The sequence below is a fragment of the Pseudophryne corroboree genome, chromosome 3 (assembly GCF_028390025.1).
Source record: "Pseudophryne corroboree isolate aPseCor3 chromosome 3, aPseCor3.hap2, whole genome shotgun sequence".
NCBI classification, from domain to species: domain Eukaryota; kingdom Metazoa; phylum Chordata; class Amphibia; order Anura; family Myobatrachidae; genus Pseudophryne; species Pseudophryne corroboree.
Window position 1 is genome coordinate 521002322 of NC_086446.1, and position 26882 is coordinate 521029203.

The 26882-nt window shown below is 47.7% G+C and overlaps 1 protein-coding gene across 5 annotated transcripts in view; it reads right to left on the reverse strand.

Moving 5' to 3' along the window:
- Positions 1–26288, reverse strand: part of CEP131 (centrosomal protein 131) — a 377073-nt gene extending 350785 nt beyond the window's left edge. For 4 of the 5 annotated variants that reach the window (XM_063961104.1, XM_063961102.1, XM_063961103.1 and 1 more), the window contains exon 1: positions 26085–26288. The gene's annotated coding sequence lies outside the window, so the exon portion shown is untranslated. Of the gene's footprint in view, positions 1–25587; positions 26028–26084 lie in introns of those variants that run through there. The other variant, XM_063961100.1, reaches the window with a different exon arrangement.
- Positions 26289–26882: the final 594 nt, after the last annotated feature.

Consider the following 26882-nt stretch of genomic DNA (forward strand, 5'->3'; position numbering starts at 1 on the left):
TTATTTCTCCGCTCTCAAGTTCTACATTTCAGTTCATATTTCATCGCTCCCAAGTTCATTTATTATTTAACTGGTTCCAGCCAGTATCCACTCCGTGCTAACAACAGTCTGGTTCCAGCCAGTATCCACAGCAGCTGTTTTATCTTCAGCAACCCAGCTTTTCCTGGAACACCAGCTGGCACAATCCTGGGTTATCTCCATTGCTACAGTCGGGTCTGGTAAGGACTTTCCATCTAGAAGATCATAAGAACTATCTCACACTACCAGTGCCCTGTGGCTCCTGCCATCCTGTAGTACCCAGGAACTGTATTTATTCTTTGCTGACTTTTTACGTTTTCTTTTACTGCTGCTGTGTTGCGGAGTTGTCATAATAAACATCATTGACTTTTATCCAAGTTGTCGTGGTCACGCCTTCGGGCAATTATTATTCATGTTACTTACATGTCCAGGGGTCTGATACAACCTCCCAGGTTCCGGTACATCTCAGCCCCTACAACTGAGGCTGCCTCCCGTCAGCTCAGGCCCTCAGTTGTGACAGTAAGCACTGACCAAATGAATCCAGCCGGAGACCAGGATCAAGCGGCCAGGCCGATGCAAGAACTGGCAGCCCGACTAGAACATCAGGAGGCTGCACAGGGCCACATCATCCGCTGTCTCCAGGATCTCTCTACTCGGCTGGATGGGATTCAGACAACTCTCCGTGGATCAGGCGCGTCTGGTGCGTCAACCACAGTGACTCCAGCTATAACCCCACCCACCTTACCCATTTCTGCTCCACGTCTTCATCTTCCAACGCCAGCAAAATTTGACGGATCTCCAAGATTCTGCAGGGGATTTCTCAACCAGTGTGAGATTCAGTTTGAGCTACAACCTGGCAATTTTCCCAGTGACCGTACAAAAATTGCCTACATTATTTCTCTTCTCAGTGGCTCAGCCCTTGATTGGGCATCACCGTTATGGGAGAGGTCCGACACCCTGCTATCTTCCTACACTGCCTTCGTGTCAACATTCAGGCGCATCTTCGACGAGCCAGGCCGGGTAACCTCAGCTTCATCCGAGATTCTCCGTTTACGCCAGGGGTCACGTACTGTAGGACAATATCTGATACAGTTCCAGATCCTGGCATCCGAACTGGCATGGAACGACGAGGCCCTGTATGCTGCATTCTGGCATGGCTTATCTGAGCGTATTAAAGATGAGTTAGCTACCAGAGACTTACCTTCTAAGTTAGATGAGCTAATCTCACTCTGCACGAAAGTTGATTTACGTTTCAGAGAGAGAGCAACTGAGCGTGGAAGATCATCTGCTCCAAAATCTTCTGCTCCTCCTCCTCGTCAACTGTCACCATCTAAAGATGAGCCCATGCAACTTGGCCGTTCCCGTTTAACTCCTGCTGAGCGCCGAAGACGTCTCTCCGAGTTTCTCTGTCTCTATTGTGCAGCTCCGTCTCACACCATTAATGCCTGTCCCAAACGTCCGGGAAACTCCAAATCCTAGCTCGCCAAGGAGAGGGCCGGCTAGGAGTAATGATCTCCTCTCCATCTCCTCAAGATTGTAATCTCCCAGTCTCGCTTCAAGTTGCTCAACGTTATCGGAACGTCATTGCCCTCCTTGATTCCGGAGCAGCTGGGAACTTTATTACCGAAGCCTATGTTAAACGGTGGTCCCTACCCACCGAGAGACTTCCTTCGTCCATTTCTTTAACTGCCGTGGATGGCAGCAAAATTTTTGATGCAGTTATTTCTTTAAGGACTCTACCAGTTCGTCTGAGAGTGGGAGTTCTTCATTCCGAACTTATTTCTTTTTTAGTGATTCCAAGAGCCACACATCCTGTGGTCCTGGGCCTTCCATGGCTCCGTCTTCACAATCCTACAATTGATTGGACGACTACGCAAATCCTGGCATGGGGTTCCTCCTGTGCTGAGACATGTTTGTTTAAAGTATTGCCTGTCTGTTCTTCCTCCCCCAGGTCGTCTGATGTTCCACCTCCTCCATATCAAGATTTCACGGATGTGTTCAGTAAAGCTTCTGCTGATATCCTTCCTCCTCATAGAGAATGGGACTGTCCGATTGATCTCGTTCCAGGGAAGGTTCCACCTCGAGGCCGAACTTATCCGTTGTCTCTGCCTGAGACGCATTCTATGGAGGAATATATTAAAGAGAACCTAGCAAAGGGGTTCATTCGACCTTCTTCTTCTCCAGCCGGCGCAGGCTTCTTTTTTGTAAAAAAGAAAGATGGTGGTCTGCGGCCGTGCATCGACTACAGAGGTTTGAACGACATTACCATCAAGAACCGTTATCCTTTACCCCTGATTACTGAGCTCTTTGACAGAGTTAGCGGAGCTACCATCTTTACAAAGCTGGACTTGCGAGGTGCATACAATCTCATCCGGATCCGTGAGGGTGACGAGTGGAAGACCTCCTTTAACACCCGTGACGGACATTATGAGTACCTCGTCATGCCCTTCGGATTGAGCAATGCTCCAGCTGTCTTCCAGCATTTTGTCAATGAGATCTTCAGAGACATTCTATACCGTCATGTCGTGGTCTATCTAGACGATATCCTAATTTTTGCCAACGATTTAGAGGAACATCGTTTTTGGGTTAAAGAGGTTCTGTCCCGTCTCCGTGTCAATCATCTCTATTGCAAATTAGAAAAATGCGTCTTTGAAGTCAAGTCCATTCCGTTTCTAGGGTACATTGTGTCCGGTTCCGGACTAGAGATGGATCCTGAGAAACTACAAGCAATCCAAAATTGGCCGGTACCCTTAACCCTCAAAGGGGTCCAGAGGTTCTTAGGGTTCGCCAACTATTACCGAAAGTTTATACGAGACTTTTCCACCATTGTGGCGCCTATTACTGCTTTCACTAAGAAGGGTGCTAACCCGTCCAAGTGGTCTGAAGAAGCCATGCAAGCATTTCATCTTTTAAAACAAAGGTTCATCTCTGCGCCTGTTCTGAAACAGCCTGACATCGACTCTCCTTTCATCTTAGAGGTGGATGCCTCCTCCGTTGGAGTAGGAGCGGTGTTATCTCAGAGGGCTAAAGATGGCCATTTACACCCTTGCAGTTTCTTCTCCCGGAAGTTCTCCCCAGCTGAGCGCAACTATGCCATTGGCGACCAGGAGTTGCTAGCCATCAAGCTCGCTCTAGAAGAGTGGAGGTATCTGTTGGAGGGAGCTTCTCATTCAATCACCATACTTACAGACCACAAGAACCTTTTATACCTGAAGGGCGCACAATGTCTCAACCCTCGTCAGGCCAGATGGGCACTTTTCTTTTCCAGGTTCGACTTTAAACTCCAGTTCTGTCCGGGCTCTCAGAATCGCAAGGCCGATGCCCTTTCCCGCTCATGGGAGCAAGAAAATGAGTCAGAGTCTTCAGACAAGCATCCTATTATAAATCCGTTGGCATTCTCCACGGTAGGGATGGACTCTACGCCCCCATCAGGGAAAAGTTTTGTGAAGCCGATGCTAAGGAAGAAGCTCATGCATTGGGCCCATGCTTCCCGTTTTGCCGGACATACAGGTATCCAAAAAACCCTGGAGTTTATCTCTAGGTCCTATTGGTGGCCAACTCTGAAAAAGGACGTCTTGGAGTTTATTGCATCTTGCCCAAAGTGTGCCCAACATAAAGTATCCCGCCAGTCGCCTGCGGGGCAACTGGTTCCACTATCCGTTCCCCGTCGACCATGGACCCACTTGTCGATGGATTTCATTACAGACTTACCCATGTGCAACAAGTTCAATACCATCTGGGTGGTAGTTGACCGGTTCACCAAGATGGCACACTTCATTCCTCTCACCGGTCTTCCGTCAGCTTCCAAGTTGGCTCAAGTATTCATACAAGAGATCTTCCGACTCCACGGTCTTCCTGAAGAAATTATCTCAGATCGAGGAGTTCAATTCACAGCCAAATTCTGGCGAAGTTTATGTCAAGTCCTCCAAGTCAAGCTAAAGTTTTCCACGGCTTACCATCCTCAGACCAATGGTCAAACCGAGAGGGTGAATCAGGACTTGGAGGCCTTCCTCCGCATCTATGTGTCCTCCTCTCAAGATGACTGGGTTCAATTACTTCCCTGGGCCGAGTTCTGTCATAACAACCAGTATCATTCTTCATCTGCTTCAACACCATTCTTCACTAACTTTGGATTCCACCCTAAAGTCCCTGAGTTCCAACCGCTTCCAGCAACTTCTGTTCCCGCAGTGGATATCACCTTGCATCAGTTTGCCAATATCTGGAAGAGCGTACGATCAGCTCTGCTCAAGGCATCGTTCAGGTACAAGAAGTTTGCGGATAAGAAGCGTCGAGCAGTTCCTGCTCTCAAGGTGGGTGATCGGGTATGGTTATCCACGAAGAATTTGAGGTTAAGAGTTCCCAGTATGAAGTTTGCACCTCGCTATATCGGTCCTTTCAAGATTGAACAAGTCATCAATCCTGTTGCTTACAGACTCCAGTTGCCTCCCTTCTTAAAAATACCCAGGACATTCCATGTTTCCCTGTTGAAACCGCTGATCTTGAATCGGTTTCATTCCTCACTTCCTCCAACTCCGAAAGTCCAAACTCAACGAGGCGTTGAGTGTGAAGTGGCCAAGATCCTGGACTCACGTCACCGTTACGGTCAACTACAATATCTTATTGACTGGAAGGGTTATGGTCCTGAGGAACGTTCATGGACCAATGCTTCTGATGTCCATGCTCCTGCCTTGGTCCGGAGATTCCATTCCAAGTTTCCTCAAAAGCCAAAGAAGTGTCCTGGGGCCACTCCTAAAGGGGGGGGTGCTGTCACGATCCGGGTATCTGGACGCCATTTCTTACCCATCAGATGCCTCCTAAGGCTGGCTCAGCGCTCCAGGACCGGATCCCATCTGTTATCCTGATGTGTACATTCCTGTATCCTCTCCTGTCACTCTGGGACGCTGTCACAGTAAACGCCATATTACACCTGGCATGGCGTCTCCCGCGGCCTCCGCCGCCGTCCCTGCTCTTCTGCATGCAGAGTGTCTGAGTAGCGATTACGTCAGCCGCGGCCTCCGCTGTGTCCGCGTGGTTGGATGTGCATCTGTCAGCCTGGCGCCTCCTGTCTCCGGTGGCCGGCGCCGCCATTACTGTTTTCATTACCACATGGATTACAAACCAAACTTCCCTCCAAGTGTCTGCATGGGCGCAGCCATCTTGGATTCTGTCAGCTGATCATTTCCACCAATCTGTTCTCAGTATTGATAATCTGCATAATTGCCTAGCCAATCCCTTCCTTGCTGCAGGCATAAATACACTGTGCCTGAGCAAGGAAGGCGTCAGTGCTTTGGTTGTCAAACCTAGTTCCTGTTTGTCTCTCTCCTGTGATTGTCTTCCAGGTTCCAGCTCCTGTCTCAAGACTTCCACCATAGAGACCCGCACCAGCATTCCACCTGCGGTGTAGCCTGACTCTCCAATCCATTGTGGATTCATCTGTTTCCAGCTACAACATTACCTGCTTCCAGCAGAGTACAGCTTCCCTTAAAGGGCCGGTGTCCTTTCTACACTTTACCACTCTCCACCGGTATTATTATTTCTCCGCTCTCAAGTTCTACATTTCAGTTCATATTTCATCGCTCCCAAGTTCATTTATTATTTAACTGGTTCCAGCCAGTATCCACTCCGTGCTAACAACAGTCTGGTTCCAGCCAGTATCCACAGCAGCTGTTTTATCTTCAGCAACCCAGCTTTTCCTGGAACACCAGCTGGCACAATCCTGGGTTATCTCCATTGCTACAGTCGGGTCTGGTAAGGACTTTCCATCTAGAAGATCATAAGAACTATCTCACACTACCAGTGCCCTGTGGCTCCTGCCATCCTGTAGTACCCAGGAACTGTATTTATTCTTTGCTGACTTTTTACGTTTTCTTTTACTGCTGCTGTGTTGCGGAGTTGTCATAATAAACATCATTGACTTTTATCCAAGTTGTCGTGGTCACGCCTTCGGGCAATTATTATTCATGTTACTTACATGTCCAGGGGTCTGATACGACCTCCCAGGTTCCGGTACATCTCAGCCCCTACAACTGAGGCTGCCTCCCGTCAGCTCAGGCCCTCAGTTGTGACACACACACAATATTGCTGGCGTTGTCCGATGCCACAAATCCACAGGAGAGTCCAATTGGGGTAAGCCATTCCGCGATGATCTTCCTCAGTTGCCGTAAGAGGTTTTCAGCTGTGTGCGTATTCTGGAAACCGGTGATACAAAGCGTAGCCTGCCTAGGAAAGAGTTGGCGTTTGCGAAATGCTGCTACTGGTGCCGCCGCTGCTGTTCTTGCGGCGGGAGTCCATACATCTACCCAGTGGGCTGTCACAGTCATATAGTCTTGACCCTGCCCTGCTCCACATGTCCGTGGTTAAGTGGACATTGGGTACAACTGCATTTTTTAGGACACTGGTGAGTCTTTTTCTGACGTCCGTGTACATTCTCGGTATCGCCTGCCTAGAGAAGTGGAACCTAGATGGTATTTGGTAACGGGGGCACACTACCTCAAGAAATTGTCTAGTTCCCTGTGAACTAACGGCGGATACCGGACGCACGTCTAACACCAACATAGTTGTCAAGGCCTCAGTTATCCGCTTTGCAACAGGATGACTGCTGTGATATTTCATCTTCCTCGCAAAGGACTGTTGGACAGTCAATTGCTTGGTGGAAGTAGTAAAAGTGGGCTTACGACTTCCCCTCTGGGATGACCATCGACTCCCAGCAGCAACAACAGCAGTGCCAGCAGCAGTAGGCGTTACACGCAAGGATGCATCGGAGGAATCCCAGGCAGGAGAGGACTCGTCAGAATTGCCAGTGACATGGCCTGCAGGACTATTGGCATTCCTGGGGAAGGAGGAAATTGACACTGAGGGAGTTGGTGGGGTGGTTTGCGTGAGCTTGGTTACAAGAGGAAGGGATTTACTGGTCAGTGGACTGCTTCCGCTGTCGCCCAAAGTTTTTGAACTTGTCACTGACTTATTATGAATGCGCTGCAGGTGACGTATAAGGGAGGATGTTCCGAGGTGGTTAACGTCCTTACCCCTACTTATTACAGCTTGACAAAGGCAACACACGGCTTGACAAATGTTGTCCGCATTTCTGTTGAAATATTTCCACACCGAAGAGCTTATTTTTTTGGTATTTTCACCAGGCATGTCAACGGCCCTATTCCTCCCACGGACAACAGGTGTCTCCCCGGGTGCCTGACTTAAACAAACCACCTCACCATCAGAATCCTCCTGGTCAATTTCCTCCCCAGCGCCAGCAACACCCATATCCTCCTCATCCTGGTGTACTTCAACACTGACATCTTCAATCTGACTATCAGGAACTGGACTGCGGGTGCTCCTTCCAGCACTTGCAGGGGGCGTGCAAATGGTGGAAGGCGCATGCTCTTCACGTCCAGTGTTGGGAAGGTCAGGCATCGCAAACGACACAATTGGACTCTCCTTGTGGATTTGGGATTTCGAAGAACGCACAGTTCTTTGCGGTGCTTTTGCCAGCTTGAGTCTTTTCAGTTTTCTAGCGAGAGGCTGAGTGCTTCCATCCTCATGTGAAGCTGAACCACTAGCCATGAACATAGGCCAGGGCCTCAGCCGTTCCTTGCCACTCCGTGTGGTAAATGGCATATTGGCAAGTTAACGCTTCTCCTCCGACAATTTTATTTTAGATTTTGGAGTCCTTTTTTTACTGATATTTGGTGTTTTGGATTTTACATGCTCTGTACTATGACATTGGGCATCGGCCTTGGCAGACGACGTTGCTGGCATTTCATCGTCTCGGCCATGACTAGTGGCAGCAGCTTCAGCACGAGGTGGAAGTGGATCTTGATCTCTCCCTAATTTTGGAACCTCAACATTTTTGTTCTCCATATTTTAATAGGCACAACTAAAAGGCACCTCAGGTAAACAATGGAGATGGATGGATACTAGTATACTTATGGATGGACCAGCGACTGCCGACACAGAGGTAGCTACAGCCGTGGACTACCGTACTGTGTCTGCTGCTAATATAGACTGGATGATAATGAGATGAAATTTATATATTTATATATATATATATATATATATATATATATTATCACTAGTACTGCAGCTGGACAGGTATATATATTTATTATGTAATGACTGATGACGGACCTGCTGGACACTGTCAGCTCAGCAGCACCGCAGACTGCTACAGTAAGCTACTATAGTAGTATGTATCAAGAAGAAAAAAAAATAAACACGGGTAGGTGGTATACAATTATATACATATATATATATATATATATATATATATATATATATATATATATATATATATATTATATACAAATATATATATATATATATATATACTTTATATATATATATATATATATATATATATATATATATATATATATATATATATATATATATATATATATATTAAACTGGTGGTGATTAATTAAACTGGTGGTCAGGTCACTGGTCACACTATCAGCAACTTGCAAGTAGTACTCCTAAGCAGACAATCACAATATATACTGGTGGTCAGTGTGGTCACAATGGCAGTGTGGCACTCTGGCAGCAAAAGTGTGCACTGTACGTTAAAATATGTACTCCTGCTCTCAGACTCTAACTGCTCCCCACTGTCTCCCCCACAAGTCAGATATACAGTCACACTATCACTTCAGCAAGTAGTAGTACTCCTCCTAATGCTCCCCAAAATTACTAAAGTAAATACTGTGTCTCTCTCTACTCTAGTCTCACTCTCTTCTCTATAAACGGAGAGGACGCCAGCCACGTCCTCTCCCTATCAATCTCAATGCACGTGTGAAAATGGCGGCGACGCGCGGCTCCTTATATAGAATCCGAGTCTCGCGATAGAATCAGAGCCTCATGAGAATCCGACAGCGGGATGATGACGTTCGGGCGCGCTCGGGTTAACCGAGCAAGGCGGGAAGATCCGAGTCGCTCGGCCCGTGTAAAAAAACCTGAAGTTCGGGCGGGTTCGGATTCCGAGGAACCGAACCCGCTCATCTCTATAATAAACTATCTTCTTTTGATTTGTTTATTTATCTTCTTTTAATTTAATTTGTTTATTTATTTAGCCTTAAAATGTTATCTGCTAGATACAGAGAATATTGGGCAATGGGAAAAAATCTTAAGACAACAAAAGACTGGAGAAAAAGGCGCATGTGGTAAATTGCATATACAGTACTTGGCATGCTGTACCACTGTCTGGTTCTGGTATGAATGGTCGACCATGTTAAGGTCGACATTCATTAGGTCGATCACTATTGGTCGACATGGTTGACATTGACTAATAGTCGACACATGAAATGGTCGACACGGGGCAGGTCAACATGGATTTTTTAACTGTTTTTGGTGTAATTTTTTCTGTAACATGACCAGGAACCCCTTCGCTCGCCATGCTGTGGGCAAGGTCCCTCGCTCTGCTTCTGCTGCGCTCGGCACAGGTTACCGTTCCCAATGTAGTCCATGTGGATGGTAAAGTACGAAAAAGTAAAACATTTTTTTAAAAGCCTTTTTAAAAGCCAATGTCGACCTTTTCATGTGATGACCTGCCCCGTGTCGACCATATGTCCATGTCGACAAATAGTGGTCGACCTAATGACTGTGGACCTTAACATGGTCGACCATCCAAATGGACACCCACTGTATGACTCTTGGGTACTCATATAGCTGACATATGTTAATGCATTAGCTATTCATTCTTGTGTAGGGCTCCCATCATTTAGAAATAAATGAGACCTCCATTTGATATGAAGTTTGTTCATGCAATACAATTCACCCCATGCTTGTTGTCAGGTGCAAAATAAGGTAAACAGTTCTAAGACCCAATTCCAACGTAGGCGATCATTTTACATTTTATTAAATTGGCTGTAATTGCTCTAGAATTGCACACATGAAAATAATAAGATTTTACTCACCGGTAAATCTATTTCTCGTAGTCCGTAGTGGATGCTGGGAACTCCGTAAGGACCATGGGGAATAGCGGCTCCGCAGGAGACTGGGCACAACTAAAGAAAGCTTTAGGTCACCTGGTGTGCACTGGCTCCTCCCACTATGACCCTCCTCCAAGCCTCAGTTAGGACACTGTGCCCAGACGAGCTGACATAATAAGGAAGGATTTTGAATCCCGGGTAAGACTCATACCAGCCACACCAATCACACCGTATAACTCGTGATACTATACCCAGTTAACAGTATGAATATAACTGAGACTCTCAACAGATGGCTCAACAATAACCCTTTAGTTAGGCAATAACTATATACAAGTATTGCAGACAATCCGCACTTGGGATGGGCGCCCAGCATCCACTACGGACTACGAGAAATAGATTTACCGGTGAGTAAAATCTTATTTTCTCTGACGTCCTAGTGGATGCTGGGAACTCCGTAAGGACCATGGGGATTATACCAAAGCTCCCAAACGGGCGGGAAAGTGCGGATGACTCTGCAGCACCGAATGAGAGAACTCCAGGTCCTCCTCAGCCAGGGTATCAATTTTGTAGAATTTAGCAAACGTGTTTGCCCCTGACCAAGTTGCAGCTCGGCAAAGTTGGAAAGCCGAGACCCCTCGGGCAGCTACCCAAGATGAGCCCACCTTCCTTGTGGAAAGGGCTTTTACAGATTTTGGCTGCGGTAGTCCAGCCGCAGAATGCGCCAGCTGAATTGTGCTACAAATCCAGCAAGCAATAGTCTGCTTAGAAGCAGGAGCACCCAGTTTGCTGGGTGCATACAGGATAAACAGCGAGTCAGTTCTCCTGACTCTAGCCGTCCTGGAAACATAATTTTTCAAGGCCCTGACTACGTCCAGTAACTTGGAATCCTCCAAGTCCCTAGTAGCCGCAGGCACTACAATAGTTGGTTCAAGTGAAAAGCCGATATCACCTTATAAAAGCTTATAAAAGCTGATATCACTTGGGACGAGTCCTCAATTCTGCCCTATCCATATAGAAAATCAGATAAGGACTTTTATATGACAAAGCCGCCAATTCTGATACACGCCTGGCCGAAGCCAAGGCCAATAACATGACCACTTTCCGCGTGAGATATTTTAGATCCACGGTTTTTAGTGGCTCACACCAATGTGATTTTAAGAAACTCAACACCACGTTGAGAACCCAAGGTGCCACTGGAGGCACAACCGGGGGCTGAATATGCAGCACTCCTTTTACAATGTCTGAACTTCAGGTACTGAAGCTAGTTCTTTTTGGAAGAAAATCGACAGAGCCGAGATCTGTACCTTAATGGAGCCTAATTTTAGACCCATAGACACTCCTGCTTGTAGGAAATGCAGAAATCGACCTAGTTGAAATTCCTCTGTTGGGGCCTTTTTGGCCTCACACCAAGCAACATATTTTCGCCATATGCGGTGATAATGTTTTGCAGTTACATCTTTCCTGGCTTGAATCAGCGTAGGAATGACTTCCTCCGGAATGCCCTTTTCCTTTAGGATCCGGCGTTCAACCGCCATGCCGTCAAAACGTAGCCGCGGTAAGTCTTGGAACAGACAGGGCCCCTGCTGCCGCAGGTCCTGTCTGAGCGGCAGAGGCCATGGGTCCTCTGATATAATTTCTTGAAGTTCTGGGTACCAAGCTCTTCTTGGCCAATCCGGAACCACGAGTATCGTTCTTACTCCTCGCCTTCCTATTATTCTCAGTACCTTTTGTATGAGAGGCAGAGGGAGGAACACATAAACCGACTGATACACCCACGGTGTTACCAGAGCGTCCACAGCTTTCGCCTGAGGGTCCTTTGACCTGGCGCAATATCTTTTATAGCTTTTTGTTGAGGCGGGACGCCATCATGTCCGCCTGTGGCCTTTCCCAATGGTGTACAATCCTTTGGAAGACTTCTGGATGAAATCCCCACTCTCCCGGGTGGAGGTCGTGTCCGCTGAGAAGATCTGCTTCCCAGTCGTCCACTCCGGGAATGAACACTGCTGACAGTGTTAACACATGATTTTCCGCCCATCGGAGAATCCTTGTGGCTTCTGCCATCGCCATCCTGCTTCTTGTGCCGCCCCGTTGGTTTACATGGGCGACTGCCGTGATGTTGTCTGATTGGATCAGTACCGGCTGGCTTTGAAGCAGAGGCCTTGCCTGACTCAGGGCATTGTAAATGGTCCTCAGTTCCAGAATATTTATGTGTAGGGAAGTCACTTGACTTGACCAACGTCCCTGGAAGTTTTTTTTTTTTTTCCCCTGTGTGACTGCCCCCTAGCCTCAAAGGCTGGCATCCATGGTCACTAGGACCTAGTCCTGTATGCCGAACCTGCGGCCCTCTTGCATGGAACCTGCCGAATGGGATTGCTTCGTAGGAAGCTACCATTTTTTCCCAGGACTCACGTGCAATGATGCACCGATACCTGTTTTTGCTTCAGGAGGTCTCTGACTAGAGATGACAGTTCCTTGGCTTTCTCCTCCGGGAGAAACACTTATTTCTGTTCTGTGTCCAGAACCATCCCCAGGAACAGTAGACGTGTCGTAGGAACCAGCTGTGACTTTGGACTGTTTAGAATCCAACCGTGCTGTTGTAGCACTTTTCAAAATAGTGCTACCCCGACTAGCAACTGCTCCTTGGACCTTGCCCTTATAAGGATATTGTCCAAGTACGGGATAATTAAAAACTCCCTTTTTTCGAAGGAGTATCATCATTTTGGCCATTACCTCGGTAAACACCCTCGGTGCCATGTACAGTCCAAACGGCAGTGTCTGGACTTGGTAATGGTAATCCTGTACCACAAATCTGAGGTACTCCTGGCGAGGATGGTAAATGGGGACATGCAGGTAAGCATCCTTGATGTCCCGGGATCCCATGTAATCCCCCTCGTCCAGGCTTGCAATAACCGCCCTGAGCGATTCCATCTTGAACTTTAATTTTTTTATGTATGTGTTCAAGGATTTTAAATATAAAATGGGTCACACCGAACCATGTGGTTTCAGTACCCCAAACCGTGTGGAATAGTAACCCCGTCCTTGTTGAAGTAGGGGCACCTTGAGTATTACCTGCTGGGAATACAGCTTATTAATTGCCTCTAGCGCAGCCTCCCTGCCTGAGGGAGTTGTCGGCAAGGCATATTTGAGGAAACGGCGGGGGGGGAGACATCTCGAATTCCAGCTTGTACCCCTGAAATACTACTTGAATGAAACAGGGATCCACCTGTGAGCGAGCCCACTGATCGCTGAAATTTTTTGAGACAGCCCCCCACCGTACCTGGCTACACCTGTGGAGCCCCCGCGTCATGCTGTGGACTCAGAGGAAGCGAGAGAAGAATTTTGATTCTGGGAACAGGCTGACTGGTGCAGCTTTTTCCCTCTCCCCATGTCTCTGTACAGAAAGGAAGCGCCTTTGACCCGCTTGCTTTTCTGAAGCCGAAAGGACTGTACCTGATAATACAGTGCTTTCTTAGTCTGTGAGGAAACCTGAGGTAATGGAAACGAGGTCCCAGAGACCATCCCCAAATAATTCCTCACCCTTATAAGGCAGAGTCTCTATGCGCCTTTTAAAGTCCGCATCACCTGTCCAGTGACAGGTCTCTAATACCCTCCTGACAGAATGGTCATTACATTCATTTTGGATGCCAGCCGGCAAAATATCCCTCTGTGCATCCCTCATATATAAGACGACGTCTTTAATATGTTCTCATGTGTGACAGGGTCACCGACCACGCTGCAGCAGCACGATCTGCAGGTCTCAGTCTAGTACCTGAGTGTGTAAATACAGACTTCAGGATAGCCTCCTGCTTTTTATCAACAGGTACCTTCAAAGTGGCCGTTCCTAAAACGGCAGTGCCACCTTTTTTGACAACCGTGTGAGCGCCTTATCCACCCTAGGGGATATCTCCCAGCGTAACTTATCCTCTGGCGGGAAAGGGTACGCCATCAGTAACTTTTTAGAAATTACCAGTTTCTTATCGGGGGGAACCCACGCTTTTCACACACTTCATTCATTCATCTGATGGGGGAACAAAACACTGCCTGCTTTTTCTCCCCAAACATAAAACCCTTTTTTAGTGGTACTTGGGTTAAATGTCAGAAATGTGTAACACATTTTTTATTGCCGGGATTAAGTCACGGATGTTCCTAGTGGATTGTGTATATGTCTCAACCTTGTCGACACTGGAGTCAGACTCCGTGTCGACATCTGTGTCTGCCATCTGAGTGAGCGGGCGTTTTTTTGAGCCCCTGATGGCCTTTGAGACGCCTGGGCAGGCGCGGACTGAGAAGCCGGCTGTCCCACAGCTGTTACGTCATCCACCCTTTTATGTAAGGAGTTGACACTGTCGGTTAATACCTTTCACCTAACCATCCACTCTGGTGTCGGCCCCACAGGGGGCGACATCACATTTATCGGCATCTGCTCCGTCACCATATAAGCCTCCTCATTAAACATGTCGACACAGCTGTACCGACACACCGCACACACACAGGGAATGCTCTGACTGAGGACAGGACCCCACAAAGCCCTTTGGGGAGACAGAGAGAGAGTATGCCAGCACACACCAGAGCGCTATATAATGTGGGGATTAACACTATAACTGAGTGAAATTTCCCAAATAGCTGCTTGTATATATAATATTGCGCCTAAATTTAGTGCCCCCCCTCTCTTTTTAACCCTTTGAGCCTGAAAACTACAGGGGAGAGCCTGGGGAGCTTTCTTCCAGCTGCACTGTGAAGAGAAAATGGCGCCAGTGTGTCTGAGGGAGATAGCTCCGCCCCTTTTTCGCGGACTTTTCTCCCGCTTATTTCTGGATTCTGGCAGGGGTATTTACCACATATATAGCCTCTGGGGCTATATATTGTGGTATTTTTGCCAGCCAAGGTGTTAATATTGCTGCTCAGGGCGCCCCCCCCCCCCCCCCCAGCGCCCTGCACCCTCAGTGACCGGAGTGTGAGGTGTACATGAGGAGCAATGGCGCACAGCTGCAGTGCTGTGCGCTACCTTGGTGAAGACTGATGTCTTCTGCCGCCGATTTTCCGGACCTCTTCTTGCTTCTGGCTCTGTAAGGGGGACGGCGGCGCGGCTCCGGGACCGAACACCAAGGACTGGGCCTGCGGTCGATCCCTCTGGAGCTAATGGTGTCCAGTAGCCTAAGAAGCCCAATCCGGCTGCAAGCAGGCGAGCTCGCTTCTTCTCCCCTTAGTCCCTCGCTGCAGTGAGCCTGTTGCCAGCAGGTCTCACTGAAAATAAAAAACCTAAATCTATACTTTCTTTCTAAGGGCTCAGGAGAGCCCCTAGTGTGCATCCAACCTCGGCCGGGCACAAAATCTAACTGAGGCTTCGAGGAGGGTCATAGTGGGAGGAGCCAGTGCACACCAGGTGACCTAAAGCTTTCTTTAGTTGTGCCCAGTCTCCTGCGGAGCCGCTATTCCCCATGGTCCTTACGGAGTTCCCAGCATCCACTAGGACGTCAGAGAAAAATGTGTATATTCACAGTTACGCATTTTTGCAACAATGCACTTTCAACACCTTAATTTACTAATAAGCGTACGCCACCAATACTAGCTGGTACCATTTCTTAACAACTAATTGGATTTATTCCACAAGCAGTGTATGGATAGGGCCACCTGCACACTTAGGGGGTAATTCAGAGTTGATCGCAGCAGCAAATTTGTTACCAGCTGGGCAAAACCATGTGCACTGCAGGAGAGGCAGATATAACATGTGCGGAGAGAGTTAGATTTGGGTGGGTTATATTGTTTCTGTGCAGGGTAAATACTGGCTGCTTTATTTTTACACTGCAATTTAGATTACAGTTTGAACACACCCCACCAAAATCTAATAGGCCCTACACACTGGGCGATATGACTGAAAGATATGAACGAACAAGATACCGTTCATATCTTTCAGTGTGGAGGCACCAGCGATGAACGATGCGCAGCCCCGCGCTCGTTCATCGTTGGTGCCCCGTCGCTTGTGCATGCAGGCCAATATGGACGATCTCGTCCATATTTCCCTGCACAGCTATGAAGCCGGGTGACGGAGGGAGTGAAGAAACTTCACTCCCCCCATCACTGCCCCGCCCCCCGCCGCCGGGTCGCCCGTCAGCCGTATCCACCGTCGGGCAGCTCGGCGGCGGATCGCGCTGTGTGTAGGGCCCTAACCTCTCTCTGCACATGTTATATCTGCCCCCCCCTGCAGTGCACATGGGGGGGTCATTCCGAGTTGATCGCTCGCTAGCAACTTTTTGCAGCGCTGCAATCAGATAGTCGCCGCCTATGGGAGAGTGTATTTTCGCTTTGCAAGTGTGAGAACGCCTTTGCAGCCGAGCGGTACAAAAACAGTTTGTGCAGTTCCTGAGTAGCTCTTGACTTACTCAGCCGCTGCGATCACTCCAGTCTTTTTGGTCCCGGAATTGACATCAGACACCCGCCCTGCAAACGCTTGGACATGCCTGCGTTTTCCCAAACACTCCCAGAAAACAGTCAGTTGACACCCATAAACGCCCTCTTTCTGTCAATCACCTTGCGATTGACTGTGCGAATGGATTCTTCGTTAAATCCATCGCCCAGCACGATCCTCTTTGTACCCGTACGACGCGCCTGCGCATTACGGTGCATACGCACGCGCAATTTTGCCGAGTTTTAACCTGATCGCATCGCTGCAAAAAGTTGTTAGCAAGCGATCAACTCGGAATGACACACATGGGCCCTCATTCCGAGTTGTTCGCTCGGTAAAAATCTTCGCATCGCAGCGATTTTCCGCTTAATGCGCAATGTCCGCACTGCGACTGCGCCAAGTAAATTTGCTATGCAGTTAGGATTTTTACTCACGGCTTTTTCATCGTTCTGGCGATCGTAATGTGATTGACAGGAAATGGGTGTTACTGGGCGGAAACAGGCCGTTTCATGGGCGTGTGGGAAAAAACGCTACCGTTTCCGGAAAAAACGCAGGAGTGGCCGGAGAAACGGAGGAGTGTCTGGCCGAACGCTGGGTGTGTTTGTGACGTCAAACCAGGAACGACAAGCACTGAACTGATCGCAGATGCCGAGTAAGTCTGGAGCTACTCAGAAACTGCTACGAGGTGTGTAATCGCAATATTGCGAATACATCGTTCGCAATTTTAAGATGCTAAGATTCACTCCCAGTAGGCGGCGGCTTAGCATGAGCAAATCTGCTAAAATCCGCTTGCGAGCGAACAACTCGGAATGAGGGCCATGGTTTTGCCCAACTGCTAACAAATTTGCTGATTTGCTGCTGCTATCAACTCTGAATTAGGCCCTTAGTTTTATACTCAACGTCACCATCAAGATGTACTGCATTTGGATGAGCCTATGGGCCTAATTCATGTTTATAAGCAAATGCATACACAGCTGCATTTTTCTAGGTTACGGAACTGCTAATTATTGCAAATGGAAGATAGATGCCCACTGGAGACATCGCAAAGTCCTCTGCAGTTGCATACTCATACGCACCACCAATGCAATAACGGGGAACATCGACTCCTATGGTTGACCTATGGCTAAGAAAACTGGCCGCGCAGTAGCGTCACTAACACTGTGTTTCTCTGCATACAAGATCACAGCTGAAGGCAGATACACAACTCTAAAACGGTCATGACATGTCTCCATTTTTGTTTTTTTGTATCCTTTATAATTTGTTTTGTTTTTTTTTTTTTTTTATCATCAATACTTTTTATTAGAGTTTTAAACAAATTATGGGATATAGAAAAGAAAAAAAAAAAAGGGAGGAACTATGTTAAATCCGCATATACAGCACAATAGATAAACCAGAATAGTATTTCAGAATAGCAAATATACTCAGTGATCGCGCTGAGCCAAAAAAATAAGTGGGTCCCAGGGACCCCTCACTTTTGAAAATTGGGGTCCTACCGGTCTTTTTCTGGGTCCCATCGGAATGAAGGTTTTAATTAATCTTAATCTTATTTGGACACTACAAAAGTGGTGCAAGGTGGGGAGGATGGGGTGACAGTGCTGCTGGGCTGTGTAGTATGCAGGACACCCTGCACCAGAGCTGTAAATAGACATTTTGTGGCCTTAGGCAGAAAGTGAATTGGTGTCCCACCTCCCAGACCGCAAAGCATAGGCAATGCGCGCCGAAGGCGCGTTGCAAAATTTTAGGGGCGTGGCTTCACGGGGAAGGGGCGTGACCACATAAGTGCCAATTCACATTACACCACACAGTAGTGCCGCTTATACACATTGCACCAGGTAGAACCTCCTATGCACACTGCACCAGGTACAGCACGTTATACACATTGCGCCAGGTAGAACCTCCTATACACACTGCACCAGGTACAGCAGGTTATACACATTGCGCCAGGTAGAACCTCCTATACACATTGCGCCAGGTACAGCACGTTATACACATTGCGCCAGGTACAGCACGTTATACACATTGCGCCAGGTACAGCACTTTATACACATTGCGCCAGGTACAGCACGTTATACACATTACACAAGGACAACTAACATTTAATGATGTGAACGTAAATCCGAGGCTGTTAGCAGATGGTGACCTCAGTAGTATATTATGGAGAAAATTAAAACCTTTCCTTACCTGGCTTACCATATTTAAAAAAAAAATAAAGACTTGATCAATTGTCATTTTGAAACAAATACTCCTGCTGCTAGCTAGGTAATGCCAACCTAAACAACATGGCATGTAATAAATGCATTTAAAAGCTGAAACCCTCCACAAAACACCTAACCCCCCCAACTATCAGGCAATCCATCACCACATTACCTGTGGTGATGGGGAAAAACACAGCCGACCACAGCTCCAGCCCCCCTCTCTCCGAAGACGCCAGCCAGGGAACCTTTACAGCTGCAATAAAGCTAGTAGTCACCGACCACTTCTTACTCCCGGCACCAGCTGCACTGTCGCCGCGGGAACCCCGGACCCCTTAGCAAACCCAGGCAGACACTCACACGGCCGTGACTAACACGCGTCACGGCCGCAGCTATACATAATACCGCCACCAATACTTCACCGGGTGGCCATAGCGGACTGACTCACGGGAACGCACCACACGTCAGCAGGGATCGGCGTCCGTGATCTAGTGGGTAAAGCTGGGCAAAGTGACTGGGGCTTCCCGCGGTGCCGTCTGAGGCAGTGGCCGCACTGACGCTCTTGCTTTGAGAGAACACCTCAAAGGCAAGAGCGGCAGCGCGGTCACTGCCTCAGACGGCACCGCGGGAAGCCTCAGTCACTTTGCCTGGCTTTACCCACTAGATCACGGACGCCGATCCCTGCACATTGCCAGCACCTCTCGGAGTCCCTGTGGAAACCCCTGTCCCCCATCCACCAGCCGCTATATACACTCACCGACACAGAGTCACCCTGCCTCCGCAAGCAGCCAGGCGCCAAAGAGGAGGGGAAACTGGCTCCACCTCCTCTTTATATCATTCAGCCCGAGGCCAGCGTGTCAGTTAAACAAATCCCCCTTACAGATTGGCAGAATGAGGAGCGCGTCCCCGGGGACCCTCCCACTTTGTAAACTGGAGTCCCATGTCTTCAAAAACGGGTAAAAAACGCGCTATAGCGCGTTTTTGCGATCACTGAATTACTAATCATAAAACACAAGGCAAATACAGTCAATTTTACATTAAAAAAAAAAATCACTTAAGCTGAATTGGAGCGAATCGGCTAGCGAAGGTTTATAAACAAATTGCACACCTTTGCCATCCATGACCTATTTATGCCATGGCACCACTTCATAAAAGTAGAGGAGGCCAGGATCGAATAAGGCACAGAAGGTCATTTCCATCTCATAGTGAAAACTGACTTCATTGAACACTTTAAGCAGAGAGGGAGGATGAAGCTGCTTCCAGTTCTGGGCTAAAGGGGTCATCCAGCTCAGATTAAAAAATGGTGCCAGACAGCACAGCCAGGATGCGCTGTCAGGGGTCAACCTGAATTCGATGCGTAGGCAATATGATTGCGAAAGCATCGGGAAGTGGCTCCACACATGCTGGGCGGCCTTGCCCTGTGCTGGGTCGGCCTCTAGCATGTGAGGAGATGGACACAGATCTTGCTGCATATGCAGCGACCTGCGTCCCATCTCTGAATCAGGACCTAAGGCAGAATGCTACTGTATACATATGGCCTACCACATACACTATATGGACAAAAGTATTCAGACACCTGACCACTACACCAGCAGGGACTGTAAGGACACTGTATTCAAATACATACACTTTATTATGGAGTCCCCCCCATTCCAGCTATAACAGCTTCCACTCTTCTTGGAAGGCTTCCCACAAGATTTTGGAGTGTTTCTGTGGGAATTTGGGCCCATTCATTCGGTAGAGCCATGTTGGAATAGAAAAGTGCCTTCCCTAAACTGTTGACAAAAAGTTGAAAGCATAGCATTGTCCAAAATGTCTTGGTATGCTGAAGCACTAAGACTGCCCTTCACTGGAGAAAAGGGGCTTAGCGTAAACCCTGAAAAACAGGGTTTCTGCACAGCCCAGGATTTACTCAGATGCAGCGATCGGGGCCGGTAGTGACGTCAGGATCCCCTCCTCTGCAACGGCTGGGCACGTCTGCCTTTTTCACGACACTCCCAGAAAACGGTGAGTTGCCACCCAGGAATGCCTCCTGCCTGCCAATCTTCTTGCGACTGCCCCCGCAATCGCTTTCGTTGTTGATGCCGTTGCTCTCCGGGGACCCCCGTCGCCGGGCAGCGACGCGCCTGCGCATTGCGGGTCACACGCATGTGCAGTTCAGACCCGTTCTCATGGCTGCAAGAAAATGCAGCGTGCGAATGGGTCTGAATGAGGCCCAATGTACCTTCCAAGTCGTTGACCCCACTCTCTGATTTTACGTGGTCTTCCGCTTTGCGACTGAGTTGCTGTTGTTCATAAACACTTCCACTTTCTAATGATATCACTTGCAATTGACCGTGGAATGTCCAGCAAGGATAAATTACACTAAACATCTTATTGCAAAGGTGGCATCCTATCCTGTCACATGGCTCTTTAGAACGACCAAAACAAATGTTTGCTAATGGAGACAGCGTGGCTAGGTGCTTGAAGTTACACACTCGTGGCAACAGGTCTGATCAAAACACCTGGATTCAATATTTAACAGGTGCGGCAAAACACTTTTGTCCATATATGTATCTTTGAGATGGCTGTATCACTGCAGGATACAAAGGGAGAAGTGTCACATCAGCGTCAGAAGTTAAAGTGATCTCTAACACTTTGTGTATCAAAAAGAATACAACCTCCAAAAACTGCAGAGCATTTCCAGAAAATGTGGTAAATATGATCAACCTCTCCACAATTTCATCAGCAATATTTAAATTATGGGTTAGGGATGGGAGCCCGGCCGTCAGAATACCAACGCCAGAATGCCGGCAGCGGGGCGGGCACTAGGAGCCCCTTTCTACACTGCGGGCTCTGTGGCTCGCTGCACTCACCACAGGTTCTATTCCCACTCTATGGGTGTCGTGGAGAACCATGAGTGGAATAGTCCTAGCGTAGCTGTCGGTGTTCTCGGCAATCGGAATCCCAGCGTTGGTATTCTGACCATCGGGATCCCAACCACCGGTATATTAACTACATCCCTTCAAATATGCCAGTGTGTAGGTGATCAGAAGTGAGGTATAATTTATAGAACAACTTAATGTGTATTTCTGAGTGATATGCAATAGGACGTGGTGTACATCAAGTCCCACTGGGCATCACAAATAGGGTGGCCCAAGTCATACTCCCACCGGATCTGGGGAAGGGGCGTAACACACTGTGTCTGTTGAAGTCATAACTTGTACCAGTATGAGTTATCACCTAGACCTCTACTAGTCGTAAGGTGTGAAACCAGGTCTCTAGGGGGTAGGCCAGCTGACCCAAGGGGCTTAGTGACACTCCTAAACCAGTGACAAATCTGAAAGCCATGATACAAAACTGTAGGCAGGAGGGGATAACAACCCCGCAAGTGATAAAGGGGCTGATTCAGAGATGGACGCAAACTGCTGAATATGCAGCTAGATCTGCATCCATCTCATCACATGCTGGAGGCTGCCCAGCACAGGGCAAGACTGTCTAGCAAGTGTGACAGGCTGCCTTCCAATGCATCCGCAATAACATTGCGTACGCATTGAATTAAGGTTGACCACTGGCAGCACAGTCTGGCTGTGCGGTCAGGCGGTCCGCCGCCATTTTTTTAATCGGAGTGGCTGCCTGTGAGGTTACGCAGCCACTATAAAAATGCTCCTGGCCCGCCCCTAACGGCCCTCCACGCCCCCTATGCAGCGTCGCTGCCCTGTGATTGCCCACCGCTGTCAATCATCTTGCAGCCGCATCCTTCCTGGATGCGGTCGCAAGAAGATCACAAATGCGCATTGCGACAAGCGCGCCTGCACAGACCAGATGGATGTGGCCACTGCGTACGGACACGCGGCTGCGTCCATCTCTGAATCAGCCCCAAAAATGTAAATAGCAGGCCCCCTACCATAAGGTCGTCTAAAGTTGTAACACCACAGGATGTCCAGACAGACAAATGTAAATTGTGAATCAATCTACAAAGAGCTAAAAAGGAACGGTTAGCAGTAGGGAGGGATACAGATTTTAGGTGAGATAACTTGTCCCAAACCTTCAATGAAGCTTTTGTTGATGATAGAGTCGTAAAGGTGGCAGGGAAGAGAGAGACAAGTCTGTGTTTTTGCCACCACTCCCACGTTAACTCACCCAAATGGTCCCTTCATGTCAATCACTCTGCATATATAATGTCAGTGCGAGCGCAAAGGTACCAAGGCGTGTGAGCAGTGCAATTGCTCCGTTGCAAAAATATCGGCATTGTGTACACACATGAATTATTATTATTATCCTTTATTTATATGGCGCCACAAGGGATCCGCAGCGCCCATTACACAGTACATAATCAAATGAGCAAACAAGAAAACAGCACTTACAGTACAAGACAATATAGGACAGGTATAGAAAACCCGGGGTTAGGTGCCATCAAAGGGAGTAAGGAGTATAAGATAGTGTAAGTAAGAAAAATATGTGGTGCAAATGATATGCCTATGTCCAACTCTGCATAGTCTCCAGTTTCAGAGAACTTTAACTAGGCAAGGATGCCAGACTGCAGCCCCATTACGCACATCCTTCACCAGTGATGATGCCACTGAAATGAGTACAACTCTGCCACAAAAAGACATATGTCCAACTTAGCATCAAGCCCTATGAGTATAAATAGTGGGAAATGATTTTTTAAGTAGGCATAAATCCAGAGAATTATTATCCAGAAAGAAATGCGACACAGGCAATGTAAAAACAAAAACACCCCCCCCCCCCCCCCCCCCCAAGAAAAACAACAAAAACAGGGTTTTTTTTGTTTGTTATTTTATAAACTGGGTTTTTTCCCCAACTCTGCAAGTTATATATATCGGCTAACAAGATTGATAGATCTACCCTGCAGTAGGGAAGATCTAAATATATGGTCAACAACCCGTGGGACCGTGCATCAGATTGTTATTGTTCAGATACTGAACGATTTTTTAACAATTTATCGTTCTTAACGATTTGTCGGAATCGTGCAAATCGTAGAGAAAATCATATTGTGTGTGGTCAGCTCAACCCTCTCCTTCTTAGTTGACAACGTTCCACAAGTCCGATATCGGGGTGTCACACATGACTCTGCCCTTTTCATCTCCCCTCACATCCAATCCCTTTCACAATTCTATTATTTCCATGGAGGTGATTCAGACCTGATCGCTGCTGTGCGTTTTCACACAGTGGGCGATCAGGTACTAACTGCGCATGCACCGCAATGTGGACAACAAAGAGCAGCAATGGGATGGTGCAAAAAATCCGATCGCACGGGCGTTCGCAAGGTGATTGACAGGAGGTAGCCATTGTGGGTGGTAACTGACCATTTATTGGGAGTGTCCAGAAAAACGCAGGCGTGTCAAAGCATTTTCAGGGTGGGTGTCGGACGTCAGCTTCGGTCCCGATCAGCCTGATGTGATCGCACTGTAGGAGTAAGTCCTGGGCTGCACAGAGACTGCACAAAGTGGAATTTTGCAGCTTGGCGTACACATGGGATCGCACACTTGCACAGCGAATTTATAATCCCCCTGGAAGCAGCAACTATCTGTTCGCAGGACAGCAAAGTTAGCAGCCCAGGGATCAGAACTAAATTACCCCCATGTCCGCAATATTTCCAGAATCAGGCCCTCACTAACACTGGAAGCTCGTTAATGCCTTGAATACTGTAACTTGCTCAACTCTGCCCTTCCTAACTCCCGCCTTGTCATTCGCATGACTGTTCTCAACTCTGCTGCATGGCTCATTGTTCTCTTTCATTTGGCTACCTCTGCGGTCCCTCTCTGCCAGTCAGTCAGTCTGTTGACTAGTCACATACCTCCCAACTGTTCCCATTCCAGCGGGACAGTCTCTTTTTTTCTGGGACTGTCCCGGTGTCCCACGGGCAGTGGGAGGTTGGGGGGGACGCTCTGACACCGCTATTCACAGCGGAGAATGGATGCACCCATCACCTACACACTCTGTGCCGGCTCCAAGAGAGGCTGGGGGCTGTTCAGCAGCTATGGGAATGCTGGGCAAGACTCCAGCATGACGAAAAAGGGGGCATGAATCTGTGTCTCTGCATTGAGCGCACGGCCACTATCCCTTGATGCCAAGCCACACACTGCTAATTTCTATATGCACGCACATTTGTCCCGAGCAGGACATCTCGAAAGTTGTGAGATATGTACCCATACTACTGAGAATTTAATTCAAACTTCTATCATATACAAAGCTCTTCAAGCCTTCTCCCTAGACCTCCAACCTCTTTTCCTCACACACTCCCTTCCACCCTATTTGCCCTACTAATATCTGCCCCCTCACCTCCTCCCTGATCAGCCCTCTCCATTCAGAATTTCTCTGAGCTGCTCCGAACATCTAGAATGCCCTCCTTCGCTCCAATAATTCATCCAGGCTTCAAGCATGCCCTTAAAATCGGGTGGTCTTCAGGTTGCCTAGTGTGTGAAAGGCTCATCTTCCTAGAAAGAAGTACCAGGCTATGCCCAACATGTGTGTGTGAGAAACTCATCCTCCAGGGAAGAAGTACCAGGCTATGCCCAGTGTGTGAAAGGCTCATCCTCCTGGATAGAAATACTATGCCTAGTGCAGTGGTTTCCAAACGTTTTGGAATCACGGCGCCCTAGAATATCAGAATTTTTTTCACAGCACCCCTAGGCCAAAAATTTCTTATTGAGAAATTTAGAAAGAAATATTACATTAAGTAGATCGTGTTTATATGTCATCCTTAGGGTCAGTTGTGTGGTGAGGGACAAGATTTGCTTCTGTTTGGCCACATATTTTATGACTGGCAGCCACCAGCACTGGTTTGCCTATTATATTGACCATTAATAATTTGAATTGGTCCTGGACCACCAACCCAGGGCACCCCTGCAAGTGTCCCGAGGCACCCCAGGGAGCCACAGCACACAGATTGGGAACCTCTGGCCTAGTATACGAAAGGCACATCCTCCTGGGGGACACATATTACAACTATGACTGTATTATTCTCCCATCAGTATATACGCTGCCAACGATATGACTTCTAATGTAATAGGGTTAGCCTGGTGTAAGAGGCTCAGCCTCCATTACTTACCTACATTAGTAAAGGTTCAGTCTTCTGCAGAGAGATCCAAGGTTGTACCCAGGTTGCAAGAGGATCAGTCTCCTGGTGAAAGTTACCAGGCTATGCCCAGTGTGAACCTCTCCACCTACTGGTGTCTATATGTTCAGTCTTCTTCTGGCTGGAGGCTATAGGCTGTATACCAAATACAGGAGGCTCACTCTCTTGGGGATAGGTGCCAGGCAATGCTCAGTGTGTGAAAAGATCAGCCTTCTCCTACACCTACAGTATATGGAGGTGCCAGTATGTGCCCAGTGTGAGAGCTAACCCCTTGCTAAGTTGCTGCATGCGTCCAATGCGTGAGAGCTCAGGCTTCTCGGTGGGGATGCCAGGTGGTATAAAGTTGCTGGATACTATTTATTATATAGTGTAAGAGTAGCAGCCTGTGCCCTAAAACCCACAGGGTGCTCGTCCCTGCTAAGAGCGAGCATATATTTCTAGCGATAATAATAACAATGATTTGTTCCAACCTGCTCTGCCGGTCCAGCCCTAGTGATGAAGCGCCCTGTGCGGCGGGTGTCCGGCCCGGAGTCACCCCACAGTCCCGTGGTAGCGGTGGGTGGAATGTAATTGACACACAACAATGTTTCACACAGAAGTCGGATACACTATAATTCCATGGCAGCAACATACAACAACCTAACTGTGATCATGACTGCGCCTGTTGTTCGTTGGCTGAAGGAAAGTCTTCCAGGGATACTACTGGCCCTGCTGCTGTCAATCAAACAGGAGAGGCGGGATTCCGAGCAGCAGTTTGGTGGAGAATACAAAGGAGGCGTGGCGTGGTTTCTAGTCTGTCTCATATGTGTGAGGTTGGTAGGATATCGTTCCTGTCTGTCTGATATTATATTGCATTATTCAAGATTCAGAAATGTGTAAAATATTAATTTTATTTACTCAATTACAATAAAATAGCCAATAAACAATACTTAAATCAAGTCAAACAGTGCCAAAATGAGCACTCTTTAACCTTATTGGCTCGTAACTTCATTTTTTTTATAGTCAATTTCTTTATAAAGCTCATTGAGTTGAATAGAAAATTCTGCTTAAATAATATTACAGTCATTAGCAGTCATTTTCAAATGGGACATTCTACAAAAATTAAACATCTTCCTTCAAAGTATGTTCCATTTGGACACTTACTAATAAAAATAACTTGTATAAACCTGCGCTGCAGTTGTTTGTCGAAATGAAATATATACAATGGATGAATTAAAGAAACAATTTATTTAAAAAAATTATACATTTGTTAAAAATTAGTGGTAAAA